The sequence below is a fragment of the Ranitomeya variabilis genome, chromosome 2, assembly GCF_051348905.1.
Source record: "Ranitomeya variabilis isolate aRanVar5 chromosome 2, aRanVar5.hap1, whole genome shotgun sequence".
Classification (NCBI taxonomy): Eukaryota; Metazoa; Chordata; class Amphibia; order Anura; family Dendrobatidae; genus Ranitomeya; species Ranitomeya variabilis.
Genome location: NC_135233.1, coordinates 454,506,754 through 454,530,539, shown reverse-complemented (window position 1 = coordinate 454,530,539; position 23,786 = coordinate 454,506,754). Strand labels below are relative to the sequence as shown.

The following is a 23,786-nucleotide window of genomic DNA, read 5'->3' as shown; positions in this document are numbered from 1 at the left end:
CCTAACTGGTCTTCCTCCGGGGGGACGCCGGAAGAGCCCCCCTGACTCAAAGTACAAAATTGAGGATGAAGCCCGTAAACACAAAAAAACGGAGACTCCCCAGACGACTCCTGGCGGTAATTATTGATGGCAAACTCAGCCAAAGGAAGAAACTTTGACCACTCCTCCTGGTTATCTGAAACAAAGCAGCGTAAGTACTGTTCCAAATTTTGGTTCATACGCTCGGTCTGACCATTTGACTGAGGATGAAACGCCGAAGAATGAGACAACTTGATCCCTAGCCGTGAACAAAATGCTTTCCAAAATTTTGCCACAAACTAAGACCCCCTATCAGAAACGATGTCAGACGGAACCCCATGAAGTCTGACCACCTCCTGCACAAATACCTGAGCCAGAGTCTTAGCGTTAGGCAACGAAGGCAAAGACACAAAATGCGACATTTTTGAGAATCGATCAACAATCACCAAGATGACCGTGTTCCCATCTGAGGAGGGCAAGTCAGTGATAAAATCCATGGAGATTTCCGTCCATGGCTTACTAGGTACCTCGAGAGGAAGTAGTGTGCCAACAGGACGGGAGCGGGGCGTCTTAGTCCTAGCGCATGTGGTGCAAGCCGACACGTATGAGACCACGTCCTGTCGGATCTTGGGCCACCAAAACCGACATGACACCAACTACAAAGTACCCCTAACCCCTGGATGGCCAGCCAGGATGGTATCATGATGCTCCGCCAAAACCTTTAAGCGGAGATGAAGCGTTACAAACGTTTTGTTGATGGGAAGCTCAGATGGTACCTCCTTCTGGGCCTCGGCAATCTCAGCCTCAACCTCGGTAGTGAGAGCCGAAACCACAACACCCTTTTGGAGGATGGGTACTGGATCTTCCCGGGGCTCTCCCCCCGGAAAACACCTGGACAGGGCATCCGCCTTAGTGTTTTTAGAACCAGGTCTGTAAGCGACAACAAAGTTGAACCGCGTGAAAAACAATGCCCAGCGAGCCTGCCTGGGAGACAGACGCTTGGCAGACTCCAAATAAAGCAAATTCTTATGGTCAGTAATAACAGTAACCTGATGAATCGACCCCTCCAAGAAGTGTCGCCATTCCTCAAAGGCCAATTTGATTGCCAACGACTCTCTGTTGCCGATATCGTAGTTACGTTCGGCGGGCGACAGTTTCTTGGAAAAGTAGGCGCATGGACGCAAACCGCTCAAGGATGAGCCTTGTGACATCACCGCCCCCACACCAACCTCAGACGCATCGACTTCCACCACAAAAGGTCTTGATACATCTGGCTGCACAAGAATGGGGGCCGAAACAAACCTGTTCTTAAGAGATTCGAATGCGCACACAGCAGCCTCAGGCCAAACGGAGAAATTGGTACCCTTTTTAGTCATGTCAGTTAGCGGTTTAGCAATGATGGAAAAATCCTTGATAAATTTCCTATAGTAGATAGAAAACCCAAGGAACCGCTGAAGTGCTTTCAGGTTATCAGGCCGTTCCCAATGCAACACCGCTTGCACCTTAGCGGCGTCCATTTTAAAACCAGAAGCAGACACAATATAGCCCAAGAAAGGCAACCCCTGTACCGAAAACACACATTTCTCCAGTTTTGCATATAGCTTATTCTCTCTGAGAAGCTGTAACACCTGCCTGACATGATCTAAATGAGTATCACGGTCGCAAGAATATATGAGGATGTCATCTAGGTACACAATAACGAATTTCCCCAACACATGCGAGAACACATCATTTATGAAATGCTGAAACACTGCAGGTGCGTTTGTCAACCCAAATGGCATCACCAAATTTTCAAAATGACCCTCAGGGGTATTAAAAGCCGTCTTCCACTCATCACCTTGATGGACTCTTATGAGGTTGTACGCCCCCCTGAGGTCAAGCTTGGTAAACCACTTAGCACCTGCCACCTGGTTGAACAAATCCGGTATCAATGACATAGGGTATGGATTACGAACCGTAATCTGGTTTAACTCCCTGAAATCCAGACACGGCCGTAGTCCACCATCTTTCTTCTTAACGAAGAAGAACCCTGCTGCCACCGGCGAGGATGACGGCCTGATGTGCCCTTTGCTCAAACTTTCAGCAATGTAATCCTTTAGCGCTTGTCTCTCCGGACCGGAGATGTTAAACATCCTTGCTTTAGGCAATTTAGCCCCTGGTTTAAACCTGATAGTACAGTCATAGGAGTGATGTTGTGGCAACTCTGAACAACCCTTCTTAGAGAACACATCCACAAAATCCAGAAGTGACTCAGGAACGCTTGAAGTCACAGCAGCTACACATGTGGCCAAGCAATTCTCCTAACAGAAATCACTCCACTGAATTATGTCCTGAGTTTTCCAGTCAATCACCGGGTTGTGTGTAGACAACCATGGAAAACCCAGAACCAATTGTGCCGGAAGACTCTTGAGCACCTTACATGTAACCTGCTCGAAATGAAGAACCCCAATGTGGAGTTTAACCTCAGCCACAAACTCAGTAATCTCCCCCTGTGGGAGAGGAGCAGAATTGATGGTGACCACGCGGATAGGATGAGGCAGTTTTTCGATCCTAAAACCAGCAGTGCGCGCAAACTCCTCATCAATGAGATTTGTGGCAGAACCACTATCCACAAAAGCAGTGATTGGCAGCTCTCTGCCAGCGACAACTTTGGCAGGGAGCATGCACTGAGAAATCATCATGGAGGATATACATAAGCTCAGATTGGACTCCTCCACACCCTCTGAGCTTAGAAGTTTTTCCGCCGTTGCGTTTTTCTTTGACAGCAGAGGACAGATATTAATAAAATGACCAGTTTTACCGCAGAAAAAACAGGCTCCCTGCTTCCTGAGTACAGGAGCACGATGCTTAACATGTGATACCCCTGCGCTTTGCATAGGTTCCGTGGGCTCACCTGCAGCAACCTCACGTGAACCTAAACCTCCTCCCACAGGCTGCGTCTTATGCTCCCTGAGACGAAAACGGCGATCAATGCGGACAACAAGACTCATAGCGGAATCTAGTGAAGTAGGAGTCTCGTACATCAGGAGGGCTTTTTAACCCTATCAGAAACTCCATGAATAAAGTGACTCCGGAGCGGGGAATCATTCCACTGAGTGTCGACCGCCCAGTGGCGAAATTCAGAACAGTAATCTTCTGCAATTCGCTCCCCCTGGCGAATAGTGCGTATCTTAGATTCTGCTAGAGCCATTCTGTCAGGCTCATCGTAAATATTTCCAAGAAAGGAAAAAACTCTCCACAGAGTCAAATGCAGCAGAATCAGATGACAAAGAAAACGCCCATGCTTGGGGATCCCCGCTTAATAATGACAACACCAGGCCCACACGCTGAGCCTCATTACCGGAGGAGATCGGACGCATCCGAAAATATAGTTTGCAAGCTTCCCCAGCAAATTTTTCAGGCAAAGGAAACTTAGGCTCAGCAACTTTATCTGTAACGCCGGCTTGCACATTAGATACTGCTAGTCCCTGTTGCTGCACTGCCCCCCTCAACTCAGTGACCTGTAGGAACAGCGCCCTCAACTGGTGGTTTATGGAAATCATGGGATCCATGGAAATAATGTTGGCTGATTATAATGTCACGGGAGACCTAGGTAGGATAGAGCTAATAACCCGGGCCCCTGCGATTTCCCTCAGACTAGGGAAACCCTGACTGACCCTCTACCCACAGTTTACACTGATGGTGTGCATGTCTGAGCCTCCACCCTCGCACTATGTCCTGTTTCAACCCTAGGCTGAAACCACAACCCACCACCCAGTGAAGAGTCCACACTCCAATACCCACAGTTAGCACAGACAAGGATAACGGAAAAATAAGCACCACGCCGCAGTCACTCAGGAATACACTAAAAATGCAAAGGGCAAAACAAATACAAATATAGGAAGGAGCAAATAAGACAAAGGGAAATACACCACCAGCAACGATACTCCAACTATTAGCTCACCACTCCAGACCGAGATAACATGCACAAGACAGAAGCTATAATCGGCGACGCCCAATAGAACTATTTAAAGGCAGTGGGCATGGCCCAGCTTCCAATCCGAGCACCAGGTAATTTAACCCTGGACCAGCTAGATAAAATCTAGCCGACGCCAATGAGCGCATAGTGGTCAAAAGCGGAATTACCGCTGTCTGTCGAACGACCTGGTCTGAACAGCGTCCGACATGACACCTGGTACTCTTTGTACAACACTATGACATGTGGCATAGGTACAATTGTGCTGAAACGTTGACATACCCTGGAAGAATTTTTGCATTCTTGGCCTTTTTCCAGAGAATATGAATGATAACGCCAAAACTTTTTCTCCACTCATGGTTAGTGGTTGCGTGAAGCCATTTGTTGTCAAACTATTGTGTTTTCTCTCTTTAAATCATAATGACAACCCAAAACATCCAAATGACCCTGATCCAAAGTTCACATACCCCATTTCTTAATACCGTGTATTGCCCCCTCTAACATCAATGACAGCCTTTTGTGTTAGTTGTGGATGAGGTTCTTTATTTTCTCAGATGGTAAAGCTGCCCACTCTCCTTGGCAAAAAGCCTCCAGTTCCTGTAAATTCCTGGGCTGTTTAGCATGAACTGAGATCTCCCCAGAGTGGCTCAATGATATTAAGGTCAGGAGACTGAGATGGCCACTCCAGAACCTTCACTTTGTTCTGCTGTAGCCCATGGCTTTCAGGGGTCTTCCCCGTGCTGCTCTCCTTTGATTCAGCACGTTTCCCATCCATTAGTACATTTCCACTGCCCCCAGACCTCCTTGAAGGGTCTGCTGGAAAAATGCTCAGCTTTCCCATTAACTCCCATTATTACTCCAAATCAGCATGCAAGCATTAGGAATTGCTCGGTTTGAGCAATGAGCGCCTGAGCATTTTAGTTCTTGCTCGTCCCTAGTAATGATGTAATGTCACAGATGCTTCTACAACAAAACAGGAAATGAGTGAAGGACACTAATTTTGGATAATAACATTCCATACATATCGGTACATAAGCAATTTGGTGCAGCACCCGGTCTCAAGGACAGTTTAAAAGTGGGGTAGTTTATTTTTTTCCCACTGCTTCCCTGACTAGCCTGTTTTTATGGGCCTAATAATTCTAAATAATAATAATAATTATTATTATTATTATTATTATTAATAACCATACATATTTATAATAATAAATAATAATAATACACACTGTGGTAGTGCGGCTCACTTGGCGGCACATGGAGGTAGTCATGGGTACACTGTAGCTTTAAGAACTTCTTTTGGTTTATTGTAGGCAGCATAAACCAATGTGTAGTAAAGAAAATACAGCCCTCTGGGCAAAACAAAGTAAAATGGTGGCAGAACAAACACAGTCCTTCTGTGAGCGAGGTTGCTCCTGCTCACGGCTGGCAGAACACACAATGTTCAGGTTTACAAGTCCCAGCCATACTTTTCTGGAGTGTTCCCTCTCCACACACATACTGAACACCGAAAGCTCTGGCCTTCAGCCATTTAAGCCCAGACCTTGTGACTCTTCTGTCACGTAACTGATCACATGATCTTGACATCACACCGGTCCTGTCAGGACTCTGCATGTATAGATACAGTGGACCCCCTCCCACCCGCTCTATGGAGAGCCACTAAAACCAGCCAATAACATAACTCTCATTTCATCCTCTCAACATGCAGTATGCTGGAGGAAACTACTCTGGTCTTGTATCACTGACACCATCATGCGCAGTATCTCCCTTCTATCACTTCACCAGTGACTCTGTCACAATATTTACAATAATAAATAATAATACACAATATATACTAATAAATATTGAAAATAATAAACAATGCTTGTAAATAATAATAATAATAATACATAAAGATAATATTAAATAATAATATATAATAATAAATAATACATAAACAATAACAATAAATAATGCTTATAATAAACTATAATACATATAAAATAAATAATAATGATAAAAATAAGAAATAAATAATACAAAATAATTATAGTATATAATGTGTATAATACATAAATAATAATAATAATAATAATAATAAATAATGATAATAATAACAAATATATAACAAATAAATCAAATTGCTAATATTTAAGATCTTTACAAGGAGGCGATGGCTAGAGAAAGTTTTACAGATAAATAATATAGAAATTAATATGATTGTGTAACTTATGTGACGTCACTTTTTGAAAGTTTCTTAAAGGAGTTGGTCACTTTAATTTGGCTTGTTACTGATATAAAATTCTGTTCTCAGTCAGTCAGTTTTTAAAAATAAAAATAACAATAAAAAAATCCTTCTTACTTGTGTACTGAGCAGGTTCTTTGCAGACATAGTTGCATCAATGATGAGAAATCTGCAACATGACTGGACTCAGTGGTCATGCTAAAATAAACAGCACAAGACTACTAAGCTTAGTGATTGGTCGCAGCGGTCACGTGATGTAGTCACGGCAGCAGCCATGTGAACAAAGACTGGTGCGGAATAAGCAATGGAATCTTTGGAGCAATTTTCTCCAGCTTTTGGTTTTGAAAGGAAAGCGCATGTCACTTCTGTAAAGGAGCTCTTCACGGAGAACACTCCAAACTAGACAGTATTCATTCAAAAGGCTGAAAATAATGAATCAGGAAAAAAACCTATCCAAAAATTCTTGAAAACCCCTTCAAGACAGCGTCAGGATATAATAAACTCCTCCAAACCCTCCCCATAGAAAGAGAGTTTCCTGCAGCTGTTTCTACTAACATCCTCATCATTTTTGATCGTCTCCATGGAACACTTGTTTTGTAACATGACATCATTGCTTTAAAGGGTTTTTTCATCTTTCACTTCTAATTAACGTATAGCACTAGCGAGGTATGAAAAATAAAAATTAGCACCAATTCCCTGCCGCTCCTCAGTCCTGTTGGCCAGGTCCGGGCGAACCAAGCAGGGTGAGAAGGAGAGGATACCAGTGGGGAACCCAGCCAGGAAAAGGGAGAAGTGGAGGAAGATCCATGGATAAGGTTTTTGTAACTAAACTTGGGCTATACGTTAATCAAAAGAAAGGGGAGGAAAAACCCTGTAAGGTATGTACACATGGAATCCACCTGAAAAAACGCCACTAAAGTGTCCCATAAAATGAACATAATGCACAGCGATGTCAAAATCATAATGCTGTGCACTTGTTTGGAATCCATAAAGCAGTTAACAGAAGTAAGATGACCATTCTTTTGGCGGCTTCCATTGGTAAGCTGACCATGCTTTTTACTGAGAGTCTAGCACGAAAGACGCTGGTGGCGGAGCCACTGCAGGAACGATGGCTAAGCCGCCGCCAATGCTGCTTCTGGAAAACAACTGCCAGAATTAAAGTAAAGCGACTTTACCTGGAAAAACTTGACAGCTGCTCCAGTGTCCAAATGACGCCATGTGCACATTCTTTATGGCCTTTAGCTCAATCTTGAGCCATGGTGACTTCATGGATGAAGATTGATCTTGGGCAAGCGTAGATTGGTCCACCAGGGTCTTCTCCGCTGATATCTTGATACTATCAAGCCATCGGGTTGCCGGTCTTCCTCTTCGCCTTGTTCCTTCTATTCTTCCGATCATGATGTCCTCATCCAGTGATTGTTCTCTTCGTATGATGTGTCCAAAAAAGACAAGTTGCAGGTTGGTGATCCTTACTTCGGGTGACATATCTGGCTTGATTTGTTCCAAAATGGATTCATCTGTTCTTCTTGCCATCCATGGTATCGGTAACGTCCTTCTCCAGGGCCACGTTTCAAAGGCGTTAATTCTTCTTCTGTCTTGTTTCTTTATCATCCAGGTTTCGTATCCATATGTTATCAAAGAAAACACCTGACTTAAGGTACCTTCACACTAAGCGACTTTGCAAAGATAACGATAGCGATCCGTGACGTTGCAGCGTCCTGGATAGCGATATCGTTGTGTTTGACACGCAGCAGCGATCTGGATCCAAAATGATATCGCTGGTCGTTGCTGAAAGTCCAGAACTTTATTTGGTCGTCAGATCGGCGTGTATCGTCGTGTTTGACACCAAAAGCAACGATGCCAGCAATGTTTTACAATGGTAGCCAGGGTAAATATCGGGTTACTAAGCGCAGGGCCGCGCTTAGTAACCCGATATTTACCCTGGTTACCATTGTAAAAGTAAAAAAAACAAACAGTACATACTCACCTTCTGCTGTCTGTCACACGTCCCCCGCCTTCCGCTTCCCGCACTGACTGTGAGTGCCGGCCCTGCGCTTAGTAACCCGATGTTTACCCTGGTTACCCGGGGACCTCGGCATCGTTGGTCGCTGGAGAGCTGTCTGTGTGACAGCTCTCCAGCGACCACACAGCGACGCTGCAGCGATCGGCATCGTTGTCGATATCGCTGCAGCGTCGCTTAGTGTGAAGGTACCTTAAGTAGGAGCCGTGTCTTCGTCACCAGTGAAATGTTCTTCTCATGCACATACACCGGCGATTAGACAGAAATGCAATATTTTGCATTTATGAGCAACGAGAGAGATTTTGCATGAAACATACTTTATTATCACATCTATTTACAATACTCACATTTTGACTTTTCGATTAGTGTAAAAAGAAAAAAAAAAAAACAAGTCTACGTTTCACTAGTAGAGCTTAAGGAAACTTTTCTCCAGTAAAAAAAAAAAATTTACCCTATCATTCTTTCCTTGAACAATCCATAAACACTGGTTGACAATACGGCACTGTTCAGGACTATTTACAGCTTGTTACATTGTTGCAGTGCTCGGGAATCGGGATCTCACTTGTGCAACTTTACAAAGTATTTTCTGCTGTGTTCCTTCCTATAGATTTGTCTTCCTGCATAAAAAGCTTTTTGAAAAGGTCCCAAGTGATGTCTGTGTTCCTCTGGGCATGCTCTTTACCCCTTCCTCGCCGATGGGGTATTGTTTAGGGGTTATTGTTCATGATTGTCATTTACAAAGCTGTCCTTGTTTTCAAACTATTTCCAGTATTAGCATAAAATTGTGCTGGGCCGTGAAACAGCTGACCCAAGTGCTTCCATGCGTCAATGTCACCATTCAATCTGCTGTTTTGTCACCTAATTGTTTGAAATTGTAATAATGTAATATGAATAATGAGATAATGATGTTGCAGATTGAAGGCTTGCCTGCTACTAGTGCAGAAAATATGCATGAAAAAAGCTACCTGCTAAAACACCAGCATTTATTCCACAGGGTATTGAGTGCATATTGTCAGCTCAATACTATCAAAGGATTATTAAAAACACTTTTGTTGTGGTTAGAACATAGGCTGATGTCCCTGTATTGTTACCCTACCTGATCTGCAATGAAGGTGTGGCGCCCCCTGGTGACAGGAGATGGGCAAGAAGAAAATGCAGGTATAGCTGTTTGTAGAGTAGCTCAAAGCAAATCTGCAGTGACATAGGCTTTCCACTTCAGACAAATTATCCATATGCCCACCCCAGTGGGGGTCTGACCACTGGGAGCTTTACTGATGAAGCTTCATGAACAAACAAGGCTTCTTTATTTGTGAATAAATACAAAGTCCACAATAATGGTTAAAAGGTCTGATAAATAGCATAGCTAACAAAGAGGCAATCCTTGCATGTGTTGCGAACATGCAGCCGCGGTGACTCGGGCATTTTCTTTCGAGCACGCGGAAAATACTGGTTTAGGACACGAGCATGCTCAGATAACACCTCATTCAAGTGCGCACGCTCATCACTAAAGTACAGTACCACTCCAATCATTCCCTATGGGACTGCCGGAGATAGCCAAGCGCAGTGCTCACATATTTTAAGCAGAGATTAAAAAATGATCTAGATAATCTACAAATATATCTAGTGGCTAGAACATAACCATACTATGGAACCAACAAATGGTTACTAATAGTACTGTCAGTGGAGAGATGGTCGTAGCTTGAGATAATGCTTATCTGGCTCGATGAAGCAGTTATTATTAAACCACCATAGAGCAATGTTTCCCTTGGGAGCATCCACTGGGAATTGCGCTGCTGGGAAGAAAGCTCCATTTGGCGCAGCATTAATAATGGTGGTGGTGGGGGGGTCGTATTGGGGAGCATGGTAACGGCAGGATGTTTGTGCCGCAGACACACGGTGCTGCTGCTCCCCTCCTTTCTCATTGTTTCACGCTTCCTGACACTCTCAGGATGTCATTGTTGCCGGCGCACGGGGTGGGCTGCCGGTAAGAAATAGAGGAAGCTGTGGTCACTAACAGCGCAAGGCCATGTGAGAGAGACATGCAAGTGGTGACGAGACCAGACAGAATCAGGGTCTTCAGAAAGGTAAATTTGTCGACTGGGTTTTTTTAACTTAAAATTTACGAAAAACTCAGCTTCGGTCACAGTTGCTGCCTTCTGCGTCACCGGCGTAACCAGAGGATGAGCTTGTGGCTTCCTGCTGTTCATTTCATTCTGCGGGTGAAAAATTAGCTTCCATTTGTGTAGTTTTTGAAGCACAGATGGTCAAGCATCTTTCTCCCTGCGCGCGTGACCGCGTCATCGATGCTCAATTATCTCGGTGTCACCTTGCGAGGAGAGAGCGGCCACTGCGCGACATCGTCTTCTATTTGTCACTGTTGTTAACTCTGGAACAGAACGAATCCAAAGGCTTTTCTTTCTTTCCTTTTTTTTTTCTCCTGACATTGTGTAATTCTCAAAGGGGAAGCACGAGCTCACAGCGTAGGTTCTTTGTCCCATCTTGTCACACTAATGGGTAAGAGAGAGACTGATGGCTTCATCGTTAATTATTGCCAGCAGTAAATCCTGGAAGACAGGGATTCTGGACAACAGAAAAGTTTAAGGAGAGCGACAAGCCCTTAATTATTGATCACGGTGCTTCATCTTCTCTCTCATTAGGCGATGCTTTTAGGTATCTACATACAATGTTCTTTCATAGAGGGGCTGAAGTCACAGCCAAAAGCTCAAAAAAGGGATTGTCCACGACTAACCGCATCTCAATTACTGTAAAACAGTCTTCATTCGCGTCTGGTGCTACCACCATTCCAGCAATGTTAATGCTGGGTCTACTGTGCCGTTGGTATGTCATGTCACCCCTAGACTGCAGGAAGTGAGCGTGAAGCTGCCCATTAGTGGTCTCTAATTGACTGCAGGGTTCATGTGGCATAAGAGCATCATGTGAGCCCCAGTAGACCAGGCGCTGACAACCCTGATGAGTATCGTTGTTTTTATTTCACATAAGGGAATATAATAATTGAGAAGCGGTTGTTCAAGTAGTGCGATTATTCTCATCATATTAAATTGGAAAAATTGCAAAGTCCTTGTAAAAACAAGCACGTTTGCCATTTACTTCCGGTAGATTATTGTTCATTGCCAAGTAGAGCAGCACTTACAAGCTTTATTGGAAATAGCTTGTAAGCACTGCACTGCATGTTTAGGAAACTACCAGATTGCAGGGGTGGATGCTTTCCAAGGCAAGGAGTGTATTGATTACTAGTAGTGATGAGCGAATATACTCGTTGCTCGGGTTTTCCCGAGCACGCTCGGGTGGTCTCCGAGAATTTGTGACTGATCGGAGATTTAGTTTTTGTTGACTCAACTGCATGATTTACGGCTGCTAGCCAGGCTGACTACATGTTGGGGTTGCCTGGTTGCTAGGGAATCCCCATATGTAATCAAGCTGCCTAGTAGCCGCAAATCATGCAGGTGAGTCAAAAAAACTAAATCTCCAAGCAGTCACAAATACTCAGAGACCACCTGGGCAACGAGTATATTCTCTCATCACTAATTGCAAGCTCTTTCCAATGTAGATTGGAAGTGCTGCTCTGACGTTAACAAGGTCTCCTGTGGTTCTGGCCGCTATGCTCGATGATGGAGAGGAAAACTTGCCTTTGCTGGCAGCACCAGTAAGTGCACAGTGTGGGCAAGCTCAATAGTGTCAAAATAAAGATGAATATCATGCAAAGAGGCAATGCAATAAAACAATGATATAAATCAGATCCTAGTAATCAGGCAATGATCACAAACTCCCCAAGAAAAATTAGCTTGTACAGAAGATATCAGGGTATGTGCACATGTTGCGGATTCGTGTGCGGATTTTTCAGCGCAGATTTAGAAAAATCTGCGTTTTTTGTGCGGATTTCACCTGCCTTTCTACACCTGCGGATTCCTATTAAGGAATAGATGTAAAATGCTGCGGAATCCGCACAAAGAATTGACATGCTGCAGGAAATAAATCTCAGCAATTCTGCGCGGAATTTTCCGCAGCATGTGCACAGCGGATTTGGTTTTCCATAGGTTTAAGTGGTACTGTAAACTGCATGGAAAACAGCTGCAAATCTGCAGCGTCAAATCCGCTGCGGATCCCCAGCCAACTCCGCAACGTGTGCACATACCCTAAGGGTATGTTTCCACGTTCAGGAAACGCTGCTTGTTTGACGCTGCGCAGCGCTGCAGCGTCAAACAAGCAGCGTCCAGATGTTCCTGCATAGTGGAGGGGATTTGATGAAATCCTGTCTCCACTATGCGTGGAAACCCGCACGCGGCGGCCCTGCGACTACGGACATGCTGCGCATCTTTTCAGATCTCAGCATGTCCGTACACCTTGCGGGGACGCAGCGTCCCCGCAAGGCATATCACAGGGCCCTATGGGAGCGAGCGATCATCTCGGATGTGAAGAGTTAACACATCCGGCATGATCGCGTCCCAGAAAGGGGGCGGGGCTTAGCGCCGAGCGGCTTCGCCGCTGCGGCGTTACCGCCGCCCATCCGTACCGTGGAGACATACCCTAAAAGTACTGAACTCATGAGTGATCAGATAGCGGTAGTAAAAAAAGTTGCCCGACATATGTTGCCACACACAGTGGCTTCCTCAGGGTCCTGTAATGTGGCTGAATGTGCTGATATATATATATATATATATTTAACCAATTTTCCAGAAACATCATTGTGACCCCCATATGTCACAAAAAACCATAAACATCCTCCTTATAGATCATAGTTAATAGAAGAGAACAAAGGAAGCTTTCTCAAATATATAAAAGCGATAAATTTATTATTTACAAAAAACACTCATACAAAAAAGACCAATAAAATAGACATGATACAAAAACACATGAACACGTTATCTGTAAATACCCGTGTACAGAACACAAGAGTGTAAAGAAAGACACCAGGATTAATAGAGGAGCGTACCACATAAACCATTAGCTGTACATGTTCTTAATGTGGACCATAACTAAGGTGCTACCAAGCCAAAATCTCCATGTGTAACTGGGTGCGTGCGGGGTGCGTGCTGGAGCGTCCGCATACCAGGTGAGACCAGCCTCCCATGTGTTCAATATGATAACCGTTTTTTCAGGACCACTAGCGTTTCCAGGGTCCACAAGGTTTTTGTGTCTAGGACCTTAGGGTGCACATAACGCATGGTCTATAGCTCTTTCACCACTCGTGTCCATATGGCATAGGACACACAGAGGGTGATAGACATAGTATTTTATTCATAGTTACACATGGAGATTTTGGCTTGGTAGCACCTTAGTTATGGTCCACATTAAGAACATGTACAGCTAATGGTTTATGTGGTACGCTCCTCTATTAATCCTGGTGTCTTTCTTTACACTCTTGTGTTCTGTACACGGGTATTTACAGATAACGTGTTCATGTGTTTTTGTATCATGTCTATTTTATTGGTCTTTTTTGTATGAGTGTTTTTTGTAACTAATAAATTTATCGCTTTTATATATTTGAGAAAGCTTCCTTTGTTCTCTTCTATTAAATATATATATATATATATATATATATATATATATATATATATATATATATATACAGGTCCTTCTCAAAAAATTAGCATATAGTGTTAAATTTCATTATTTACCATAATGTAATGATTACAATTAAACTTTCATATATTATAGATTCATTATCCACCAACTGAAATTTGTCAGGTCTTTTATTGTTTTAATACTGATGATTTTGGCATACAACTCCTGATAACCCAAAAAACCTGTCTCAATAAATTAGCATATTTCACCCGTCCAATCAAATAAAAGTGTTTTTTAATACCAAACAAAAAACCCATCAAATAATAATGTTCAGTTATGCACTCAATACTTGGTCGGGAATCCTTTGGCAGAAATGACTGCTTCAATGCGGCGTGGCATGGAGGCAATCAGCCTGTGACACTGCTGAGATGTTATGGAGGCCCAGGATGCTTCAATAGCGGCCTTAAGCTCATCCAGAGTGTTGGGTCTTGCGTCTCTCAACTTTCTCTTCACAATATCCCACAGATTCTCTATGGGGTTCAGGTCAGGAGAGTTGGCAGGCCAATTGAGCACAGTAATACCATGGTCAGTAAACCATTTACCAGTGGTTTTGGCACTGTGAGCAGGTGCCAGGTCGTGCTGAAAAATGAAATCTTCATCTCCATAAAGCATTTCAGCCGATGGAAGCATGAAGTGCTCCAAAATCTCCTGATAGCTAGCTGCATTGACCCTGCCCTTGATGAAACACAGTGGACCAACACCAGCAGCTGACATGGCACCCCACACCATCACTGACTGTGGGTACTTGACACTGGACTTCAGGCATTTTGGCATTTCCTTCTCCCCAGTCTTCCTCCAGACTCTGGCACCTTGATTTCCGAATGACATGCAAAATTTGCTTTCATCAGAAAAAAGTACTTGGGACCACTTAGCAACAGTCCAGTGCTGCTTCTCTGTAGCCCAGGTCAGGCGCTTCTGCCGCTGTTTATGGTTCAAAAGTGGCTTTACCTGGGGAATGCGGCACCTGTAGCCCATTTCCTGCACACGCCTGTGCACGGTGGCTCTGGATGTTTCCACACCAGACTCAGTCCACTGCTTCCTCAGGTTCCCCAAGGTCTGGAATCGGTCCTTCTCCACAATCTTCCTCAAGGTCCGGTCACCTCTTCTCGTTGTACAGCGTTTTCTGCCACATTGTTTCCTTCCAACAGACTTACCATTGAGGTGCCTTGATACAGCACTCTGGGAACAGCCTATTTGTTGAGAAATTTCTTTCTGGGTCTTACCCTCTTGCTTGAGGGTGTCAATGATGGCCTTCTTGACATCTGTCAGGTCGCTAGTCTTACCCATGATGGGGGTTTTGAGTAAAGGCCCCGTCTCACATAGCGAGATCGCTAGCGAGATCGCTGCTGAGTCACAAGTTTTGTGACGCAACAGCGACCTCCATAGCGATCTCGCTATGTGTGACACGTACCAGCGACCAGGCCCCTGCTGCGAGATCGCTGGTCGTGTCGGAATGGCCTGGACCTTTTTTTGGTCGTTGAGGCCCCGCTGACATTGCTGAATCGGTGTGTGTGACACCGATCCAGCGATGTCTTCACTGGTAACCAGGGTAAACATCGGGTTACTAAGCGCAGGGCCGCGCTTAGTAACCCGATGTTTACCCTGGTTACCAGCGTAAATGTAAAAAAAAACAAACAGTACATACTCGCCTTCTGATGTCCGTCAGGTCCCTTGGCGTCTGCTTCCTGCTCTCACTGACTGCCGGCCGTACAGTGAGACGTGAGAGCGCAGCAGTGACGTCACCGCTGCGCTCTGCTCTCGCTGTACGGCGGCTCAGTGAGAGCAGGAAGCAGACGGCAAGGGACCTGGACACCGAAAGGCGAGTATGTACTGTTTGTTTTTTTTGGTAACCAGGGTAAATATCGGGTTACTAAGCGCGGCCCTGCGCTTAGTAACCCGATGTTTACCCTGGTTACCCGGGTGCTGCAGGGGGACTTCGGCATCGTTGAAGACAGTTTCAACGATGCCGAAGTCGTTCCCCTGATCGTTGGTCGCTGGGGAGAGCGGTCTGTGTGACAGCTCCCCAGCGACCACACAGCGACTTACCAACGATCACGGCCAGGTCGTATCGCTGGTCGTGATCGTTGGTAAATCGCTTAGTGAGACGGGGCCTTTATGAACCAGGCAGGGAGTTTTTAAAAGCCTCAGGTATCTTTTGCATGTGTTTAGAGTTCATTAGTTGATTCAGAAGATTAGGGTAATAGGTCGTTTACAGAACCTTTTCTTGATATGCTAATTTATTGAGACAGGTTTTTTGGGTTATCAGGAGTTGTATGCCAAAATCATCAGTATTAAAACAATAAAAGACCTGACAAATTTCTGTTGGTGGATAATGAATCTATAATATATGAAAGTTTAATTGTAATCATTACATTATGGTAAATAATGAAATTTAACACTATATGCTAATTTTTTGAGAAGGACCTGTATATATATATATATATATATATAAATCATCAATGATAATACAAAACTATTATGGAGCTTGCAGAGATCGACTCCAGCGGCTGCAGCGCAGAAATGCGCATGCGTCCTCTGGTGTGTCGAACAGCTAAGACTAGCTGTGCATTGCACATGTGTGGCGGCAACTCTATTTTGGTTGAGCTTTATATGTCATGCTTGACTTTTAAAACACTTTTTAAGGCTAATTGTATTTAAATAAAGCATTGTTTATTTTCACTGTGATCTCTGTTTCCATGGTGTTTCTTTTTCTTTATTGTCACAGTTTGGGCAAGTGGCACGACAATGCTGCTAATCCAACCTGTCAATCAATCAGGAGTGAAAGAGTAGGAAATTTGTAGTCATCATCAAAGATGGAGATTATTTACTGTACGAGCAGTGAAACTAGGGATTCTTTACTGTAAGAGCAGTGTGAGTATGAATTCTTCACAGTAAGAGAAGTGAGACTATGGATTCTTTACTGTACGAGCAGTGAGACTATGGATGTTTTACTTTACGAGCAATGAGACTATGGATATTTTAGTTTACAAGCAGAGCGACCGTTGATTATTTATTGTAAGAGCAGTGAGACTATAAGTTCTTTGCTGGTGGTGCAGAGTAAAAGCGTGTAGTGTTCAGCTGCTGCAGATCCACAGGTTGACACTGCGACCTTTCAGAACCGTTATAATAGATAAATGTGGATAAAATCTGCGCTGCTGTGACAAATGATGGATCCCGATATAGTTATAAAATACTTTTGTGCTTTATTCGTTTTTTTATAACTATATCTGGATCCATCATTTGTCACAGCAGCGCAGATTTTATCCACATTTTTCTATTATAACGGTTCTGAAAGGTCGCAGTGTCAACCTGTGGATCTGCAGCAGCTGAACACTACACGCTTTTACTCTGCACCACCAGGTGAGCAGTTCTCTTACAATTGATTGGAAACAATCCTGGGGATAAGACCCTATGTGCTCTTTTTTGTCTCTTACCTTTCTCTACTTATTGTAATAGCAGTGAGATTGGATTCTTCACAGTAAGAGAAATAAGACTATGGATTATTTACTGTATAAGCAGTAAGACTATGGATTCTTTACTGTACAAGCAGTGAAACTATTAATTCTTTAATATGTGACCAGTGAGACTATAGATTCTTTATGTTACAAACAGTGAGACTATGGATTCTTTACGTTACGAGCAGTGAGACTATGGATTTTTTATTATAAGAGCAGTGAGACTATAGATTTTTTTACTGTACAAGCAGTAAGACTTCAGATTCTTTATTCTAATAGCAGTGAGACTATGGATTCTTTACTGTCAGAGAAGTGAAACTATGGATTATTTACTGTAAGAGTTGTGAATCTGTGAATCTATGAATTATTTATAGTATGAGCAGTGAGACTATGGATTCTTTACTGTACAAGCAGTAAGACTTCAGATTCTCTATTCTAATAGCAGTGAGTGGCAGCGTTTCTTCCTGATATATGGGTCACAATTTGGCACTGAATGGGTCACAGGAGTCACTTCTGACAGTTCAAAGGACCTGATAGGGGTGTAGCTACAGAAGGTGTTGAGGTTGCAGTTAGCGAATTTTCTCCTTAGCTATTGCTCCAATACAAATCTAAATTTGAATAATAATCTCCAGAAAAAGGAAATATTGGATACGTACTGTGCCAGAATAGACAGGTGGGGTTGGATGGGGCTCAGGTGTTTCACTAGAGCTTCTCCCTCCGTATGGCTTGTAGTAGGATGCCATGTGGGTCCTGTGTGCTCAGTGTTCTCCCAACTGCAGCTCATATAATTTTATCACCATATTGGGGCGGTAGACATTTTTTTATTGGGGCGGCTTTCAAGTAAATAACTTCTGATGAACTAGAGTTTCATTGGCATCTTTTCCTCTAAGAGATGTTTTAGGACTCTGCCATGATAATGATAGACGTCCAGTTCTGACCGATTTTCCTGCCTTCTTACAAAATACAAAAACTTTATTTTAGTCATTGCTTTGCCATATTTCACAATGTCCTTGTGCGCGCCACCAGTGTAGACTACAGTTATGATTTATATGTATCATTAGATTTCAACAATTTAATAATTACGAAGATACATGAGAATAAAGCAGGACAAATTGAGGAAGGTACATGGTGTCCTGATGATAATGTATAAAAAAAAGGATAAAAGAGACATGGCAGTGCTGTTAGATGATCTTTAGTATCTAAAGTGATGGGAAAAGTTTTAGGCAGGTGTGGAAAATGCTTAAAAAATGCTTTATAAAATATAAATGTTAATAGTTTATTTTGTATCAATTAATAAAATCAAATCGAAAGAACAAAAGAGAAATCGAAATCACATCAATATTTGGTCATTTCCCTTTACCTTCATCTGTTCTTCTAGGTTCTTGTACTTGTACCCAGATTTTGAAGGAATTCGGCAGAAGATTGTTCTAAACATCTTGGAGAACTGACCACTAATCTTCCGTGAATGTCGCCTGTACAGATCTTCCCATAATCCCAGACATGGATGATGTGAGATTAGGGCTCTGCGGGGGCCGGATCATCACTTCCAGGACTCCTTGTTCTTCTTTACACTGAAATCGTTCTTGATAACATTGGCTGGATGTTTGGGGTCTTTGTTCTGCTGCAGAATAAATTTGAAGCCAATCAGACGCCTCCCTGATGATATTACATGATGGATAACCCGCCTGCATTTCTCAGCATTGAGGACACCATTGATCCTGAATGAATATCCAACTCCAGTTGCCCCAAACATCAGAACCCTCCACCATGCTTCACTGTTTCTGCAGACTCTCATAATTGTGTCAATCTCCAGCTCTTCAGGAGCAAACTGCCTGATGTTACAGCTTAGGCTACTTTCACACTAGCGTCGGGCTCGGCCCGTCGCAGTGCGTCGGGCCGAGGTCACCGACGCTAGCGTTGTCTCCGCCGCACAACGGGGGCAGCGGATGCAATGCGTCGCTAATGTTAGTCAATGGAGAAAAAACACATCCTGCAAGCACTTTTGCAGGATGCGTTTTTTCTGCAAAACGACGCATTGTGACGGATTGCAGTTAACGCTAGTGTGAAAGTAGCCTTAATATTTATGCATACTGCCTCTTCAGAGAGAAAGAGGACTAGCATTCTAGTGCCACCTTTTGGAAATCGCAATCCTAAAAGTCAATATTGACCTTTTAACTTGTCACATGACTTAGGATAAAAGCCAAACTAGTATCTCAATTTGCAGACACTGTGTTTCAGGGTGTTGCCCCTCATCATTGCAAAGTATGAGAACTGATATGGCTAGGTGAGAGGCTTAAGACTGGGATCTAAGGAGTTTCTCCTTGTGGGGAATGACAAGTCAAGACTGGCATCTCAGAGTGAGGAGACTTAAATGCCGTGCATGCTCCTCTGGCTTGATAAAGGGTCTATAGTGACTTTTAGTATTGCTCTTCAAATAGGTGGCACTAGAGTTCTAGTGATCTTTCTTTCTGAAGAGACAATTTACATAGTTACTTTCCAAGAGGAGCATGCATCACGTTTAAGTCTCCTCACTCTGAAATTCCAGGCCTGGCTTGTCTCTCTCCACAAGGAGAAATATTATCACTTAGATCCCAACAAAATATTTTACATTGTGATTAATCAGTCCAGAGCACCTGCTACCATTTTTCTGCCCCCAGTTCCCATCTTTTCCTGCATAGTTGAGTCACTTGTCTTTGTTTCCATGTGGAAGGTTTGGCTTTTAGCTGCAATTCTTCCTTGAAGACTACTTTTGACAAGACATCTCTGAACAGTAGATGGGTGTAGCTGGGTCCCACTAGTTGCTGCTAGTTCTAAGCTGATGGCACTGCTGGACATCTTCCAACTTCAAAGGAATGTAAGCCTGATGTGTCATTCATCTGCTGCACTAAGTTTACTTCACCTACCAATGTGTCTATGATTCTCGACGCTGCCCATTTCGTATTGTCTTCAAGGCTGAGACAGGCAGATACTTTTCCATCTTGTAATACAAGGACCCCAAACATGCAGCCAATGTGATTAAAAAATATTTCAGTGTTAAAAAGAACAAGAAGTTTTGAATTTGACGATGCCTCCTGCACAGAGCCCTGATCTCACATCATCCAGTCTGTCTGGGGTAATGTGAAGAGACAGAAGGATCTGCACAGAAGCGACATCCACAGAAGATCTGTGGTCAGTTCTCCAGGATGTTTGGAGCAGCCTCCTGCCGAGTTCAAACTGTAGGAGAACAAGTAATGAGAAGAAGTGATGAAGGCAAAGGGCGGCCACCAAATATTGATCTAGAGTTCTCTTTTGTTCCTACATTTTGAATTTTTTTCAATTGAAAAAAATAAACTATTTCCACTTCTATTGTTAAATGCTTTCTTACTCTGCAGTTTTTTTCCACACTTGCCTAAAACTGTGGCACAACACTCTATATGCAAATAGAAATGAAAGGGAACCACTTTTTACATATGGAAGTCATGTTTTTGTATTTAAAAAGATACCTTTTATGTAGTGATTTGATGCGTCAGTCATGAGACATCTAGAGTAGAAGGCCTATGCAAATCAAACTGGAAGTGCACAGGGTGTGTGTCAGTGCACTTAGACTGCTTGCTCCAGGTGGACACACCCCTGTGCACTTCCAGTCTGATTTCTATAGGCCTTCTACACTAGATTTATGTCTTTATGTCTTTCCACAGGGTGTCACTCACATCGATAAGCCCCTCACTGCAATATGTCCTTCAAGCGTTTTCAATTACTATACTGGCACTAACAGAAGTCACCAATATTTCCTGCTAGGCTGAAAGTCCTTGATAGCGAGTCACTTAGTACTCTATGTGTGCTTCTGGAGCGCCCCCACTGCCGCAGGGAGGGCCGAGGGGCACCCGGTACCGGGCCTCTGAGTCTCTGTTCTGGGGTTGTCACGGTGGCTAGACCCGTTCCGTGACCCTGCTGAGGGGCGTCCAATGAAGGGTGTGGATGGTGATGATGTTGTGGTGATGCGGTGCAGGTCGCAGTAAATAACGAGGACACCCGGTTGCAGTCTCTTTACCTCTTTACTGAAGGCTTCAGGATCCTCAGTCCGGAATACGGTTGACCGGGCTGCGCAAGTCCGGCCGGTCTGATGGCACCTCCAGGGTTCCCTTTGCAGGTGGAAATCTGTGCCTACCTTCTAGCGCTTGTGTGTTGTGGTCCTCCCCTGCTGTGCTTACGGGATAGTCCCCACAACTGTTGCGTCTGTTTCTGAAGTTCCCTCACAACTCGATTATGATGTTCTGCTTCGTCCCCCAGATGATATGGCTAGGACGCACCCGTATGACGTGTAGGCTCGGAGGTCTTCCGGGACCCTAGAGTCGCTCCTCTCCAAATGTTGCCCCCTATGTCTTCTTAGGTGATTTGAGTGAGACAGCCCGCCTATAACTGTCTGTCCTGCCGTAGGTTTGAAGTAAGGCCTGGAGCTTAATACTTCCCCGGCATTCCGGCCACCGGCTGCGCGCCTCAGTAGGATGTTGCCTCGACTTACAGCATGACTCCTACTGGTGTTTCTCCTTGTTGCGTTGATCTCGTTTCTCACTCAGCACAATAAACCTTGCTTCTTGTCCTTTCTTGGGGTACCGCCGCAACGAAGTGCAGGCGCGGTCCCGTAACGTTCTTTCTGTTCGCTAGGCCTCTGTCAGGATCCCACCCCTGACAGGGACCCCCCTGAAACCTCCCCTGCAACACCCTCTGCCACAGGATGTTGCCTGGTTCCAACCCAGTCAGCTTCTAACTAACTTCCTACCTAACCCCCAGTTTTACCAGATTGTGAGGAGTGGCCTAATACATAGTGCCCTTAGCTCCCCCTGGAGGCCAGACTGTGAAGTGTATTGGTGTCTGTGATACCTGGTCAGGTGAACTCCTTCAGTGCCATCAGACGTACCATAGCCCCCCCTTAGCGGCGGAGCATCAGTACTGCAATGACCAGGACTCTGGGGCGCTGCACTCCCCCCCGGTTAAACCCAGTACTCCTGGACTGGGAAGAAAACAACAATACATGTCAGCAAAAAGACATACAATTTTTACAATTTTGAAATGCAATAACAAGTAAACTTGAACAGAGCTTCCCTTTATGGGAGGTGAGGACACTTGAACGTTACAAACATGGTTAAATACTTTAAATAACATACTATAAATAACTTTTTCTTACCCAACCGGGTATTCTACTAAGTGCAAATTTTTGAACAATAATTTAACGTTGCCTTTAAGGACATACACACTGAATCCACTAAAGACCTTCTTATAAAACACTATAAGGCTAATCAACTTTTCTTCATTTTCCACCTTTACATCTGCAGGACCGCCTGTCTATCTGCCCCAGGCCTACTGCCTCTCGTTCTGTTGCAGGACCGCCCCTTTCCGCCCGGGCCTACTGCCTTTCTGCTACTATACACAGTATAGAACTTATCAACCTTCTCTCAGTTCAAGATCACTGAGCCATCTCTGTATGGCTCCTAGGAGGACTCACCGACTAACCCCATACGGGTTCACTTCCTGTCCTCATTCTTCTAGCAACACCATTAAACATTTCTCACAATTAACTAGCTCACTACATATAACTTTTATATGTAAGCATTATTAGTACTTCCTTTTAAAGCATCATCATTCTTTAAGTGCTATTGATGAACGTTCCCTTTAAGAAGGGACCAAGTCTCTATGAGGTAGTGCAACTTCTCAAGCTGCAAGTCCATATGCAGCAAGGACTCCGGTACTGCTTCCAGGAACAGTTTCTTCGCAAAGAGTCCTTTTCTTTGTAAAACCAGTAGAGGGCACCTTTAAGAAGGTGCAAACTATTTACAATAAGTTTGTAATCATGCAGTGTTCATGATCCGGTAGTCTCTGTAACATTGTGGAACAAAAGCAAAAATGAAAATAAAAGCAAAAACATAAAGCAATAGGGATCCCGGGTAAACGAAGGGATCCCTTTAAGAATAACCCTAGTCGGGTATTAGCAGCAAAACAGCAGGGAACAAACAGTTAACTATTTACAATCTTCGGTTCTCCGAGGTTTAGTTGGATGGCTTCCAGGGCTGCACCTGGCACTTAACCCTTCTTGGCCTGGGAAAAGTGAGGTCCAGGGTTACACAAAGTGCTGGACACACGCCGTTAATCCGTCTTTCATGTACGGTTAAATCATGCGCAGTGATAGAGGTCCGCGCAGCTTGAGTATGGGCATTTGCTGCAGCAGAGGTAGCGGCTGCTGCAAGATCAGTCACTGGAACGGAGTCAGCAGCTGTGGCACTAGCAGTCACTGGAGTGGTGTCGGTCGTCAGGGCAGGGTCGTCCTTCATACCTGCTTCAGATGCGGTCCCTCCGGTGCCGATCTGCTCCGTCCCCACTGGGATCTGGGACGCTGGTTGCAGGGCCTTGCGCTGCGGCGTTGTCATCTCCGTTTGCGGCATCTCGCTTTCCGGCAGGGCCTTGCTTCCTGGCTTCGGAGCGCTGGAACTTCTTTCCTGCTCCGGACCACACGAGGCTGCCGACAGACGTCTGGTGAGGCTCCCGATGAAGGTCTTCTCCCAC

General features: G+C 44.2%; 2 protein-coding genes across 3 annotated transcripts in view; one reads left to right on the top strand and one right to left on the bottom strand.

The window, feature by feature from the left end:
- The window catches only part of LOC143806604 (solute carrier family 35 member F3-like), a 63,376-nt gene that overhangs the window by 35,468 nt on the left and 4,122 nt on the right, over window positions 1–23,786 (bottom strand). The gene's annotated exons all lie outside the window — the stretch shown is intronic.
- Window positions 10,142–23,786, top strand: part of SIPA1 (signal-induced proliferation-associated 1) — a 107,668-nt gene continuing 94,023 nt past the window's right edge. For both annotated transcript variants that reach the window (XM_077287337.1, XM_077287333.1), the window contains exon 1: window positions 10,142–10,295. The gene's annotated coding sequence lies outside the window, so the exon portion shown is untranslated. The remainder of the gene's footprint in view (window positions 10,296–23,786) is intronic.